Consider the following 2639-nt stretch of genomic DNA (forward strand, 5'->3'; position numbering starts at 1 on the left):
GACAAAAATTGAATACGAATTAGCCAACTTCACAGACATTTCCAGCTAAGAACTATACAAATACCTATTCATTTTTTTCTTATACACCGGGATAACACATACATACATGACATCATGATTCTGGGGAAAAAAACAGAGATACTAAAAATATTCTCAAGTTTCAAAAATTGTATGGAATAAATTTCAATAACAACATTCTATAAAAGGTAAACTCCTGATTTAATTCCATGATTTTATCATGCCAGAAGCATGGTTGGTTTTAATTTTTTTAAACAGATATTGGTATCATAACACACTGGTTTATTAATAATTAAGGCATTTGCATTACACAGTATCTCAGTGTGGACAAAAAATTTTTAACATTGATTACTCACTGTGATATTTTAAACTTTCAAAGTCTTTTCAACATAAGAAAATAGCTGCACACATTTAAGTGTTTTCTTATAAAACACAACCCCAACGAAGTAAATGGAGATTGGTCTTCGTTGTTCCTAGCAGTAAGTCCTGTCTTATTTTTTTCATGTAGTATACATTATATTCTTATGCAATAGGCAGGGTTGCATTAAGACCCCATACTTCTTAACGTTACCAAATAACCATATAAATCTCATATGCAGCAAAGGCGATAATCTTCATGCTGCACTTTCACCTCATGGAAGTTGAAGCTACTTCTTTTGGATATTTTTCCACTTTAAGGTGAAATAGATTATTAGGGTTTCATTAGTGGTTTCATTATGTGGCTTTTTAAAAGATAAAAGACAGGGGCTGGCCTGGTGGTGTAGTGGTTAAGTTCATGTGCTCTGCTTCAGCGGCCTGGAGTTCGCAGGCTCGGATCCCAGGCACAGACCTACACACCACTCATCAAGTCAGGCTGTGGTGGCGACCCACATACAAAACAGAGGAAGACTGGCACAGATGTTAGTTCAGGGCCAATCTTCCTCACCAAAAAAAAAAGATAAAAATAATTTCGATGTCTTCCACAGTTCACAATTCTCAGATGAGGCATTTTTTTCTGGAAATCATATAGCCAGGGATGTTTTAAATAACAAAATTCTCTTTTGGAGATGAACTGTCTCAATGCAACTGTAATAAGTAAGCATCTACATCGTTAGCTATATTACCAATATATCCTGGAACCAAAGTAAGATGGTTTTTCTGTTTCCACAATCCACTTAGTCGTTGTTTCAAAATCTGAATATTTCCACCATTTATAATTTCTATCTTGGATGATAGTTCTATCAGCTTTATGATGCCCAAAGGCAGTCTAAACCAATTATTATGTATTCTTCAAATTTGCTCCTAATTAGTGACTTTACTAGAGGCAATAAGTCTACAGAGCAGCCAGGTGAGATCCATTGTTTTTCTTCCCGTCCAGTCTTGCTGAGCGCAGGAAGGCAACTCCAAGATATCCTATCCTCACCAAATAAGCTACAAGTTCACCTATACTTCTCGTTCTTCAGAGAGTTAAAGCTACATTCAATCTCAAATTCCTGCTGAACAAAACTTGTGCCATTGTCTCACGGTCCTGAGAAACCTCAAGGAAAAGACCCACTATACTTTGATGATGGCTTTCTGTCTGGGAAGAATTGCTGGAGTTAACCAAATCTGTTCCACTTTCAGGGCTAATTGTTCAGGCAGGTGGCTGGCACAAGCCGATTTGTTTTCTTTATTTGCCATGTCACAGGCCCACTTCTAGGGAACTGTTTTTTTTTTCTGTGACAAGGATTTGGGAAAGCCTGATGAACTTTCTTTCTGCTATCCGTCACCTTATGTAGTTTGGGCATTTCACAGTTTGTCCTGCTGTCTATTTATGGAAACAGCCAACCGTTTTGGAGATCTCTAGCCTCCTTTTCATGTTCTTATAAGTGAAATTAGAGATCTTTTTTCTAGGAATATCAACGGAGTGATCCTCAATATTTATTACAAAAGTTTCATTTTTTAACATTGTGGGTTTAGACGCCATGTTCTCTCAAATACTAGCGCCTCAGCCCAGCCCCGGCGCTGACCAACAGTGCCCGGTAGCCTAGAGCATCCCTCTGCTTTGGGCCAGGCCCCGCTGGAGGCCAGCCCGCCTCTTGTGGGGATCGCTCCCCACGTGAGTGCGCCGCTCGGCTGGCTCCGCCCCTCAGCTGGCTCCGCCCTTCTCAGGTCAAGAAGGACTTGAGGGAGGCGGGAGAGCTAAAGTGCATGAACTTCCAAAGGCAATATTGCCAATTTCCTGTCCAGAAGAGTTGCACCAATTTACCTTCTATCAGCAGAGGCTAAAGGGAAAGATTTGGGAACCTTTGTAACTTCCTCATGACTGTTATTCTTATTTGCTGTTATTGCAATTAACAGTAAAACCCACAAAAAGACAAGGAGGTCTGTGAAGGATGTCAGGGAGCCACAGAGGGGACACTGAGAAGTTGGTCCTAGTTCCCAGGCTGTGGAAAGTAACAGCAGGAAATGGGACAGATGACAAAAGTTTTGAAAATTCCTGAGGATAGAAAAAAGGCAGAGACGGGGGTGCATGGTGGTACCTTTCAGTCCTAAACTACACTGGAGGGTCCTGGGGGCAGGATGGTAGCTCTGCTTCCTCTGCACTGATGTCTGAGCGCCGTGCTGAGCACATGGGGGCTCGCTCACATGGGACTGGAGGA

The 2639-nt window shown here is 41.1% G+C and overlaps 1 pseudogene; it reads right to left on the reverse strand.

Moving 5' to 3' along the window:
- Nucleotides 1–1074: 1074 nt before the first annotated feature.
- LOC131402315 (KATNB1-like protein 1) lies at nt 1075–1946 on the reverse strand (annotated as a pseudogene).
- Nucleotides 1947–2639: the final 693 nt, after the last annotated feature.

This window comes from Diceros bicornis, chromosome 4 (genome assembly GCF_020826845.1).
Source record: "Diceros bicornis minor isolate mBicDic1 chromosome 4, mDicBic1.mat.cur, whole genome shotgun sequence".
Classification (NCBI taxonomy): domain Eukaryota; kingdom Metazoa; phylum Chordata; class Mammalia; order Perissodactyla; family Rhinocerotidae; genus Diceros; species Diceros bicornis.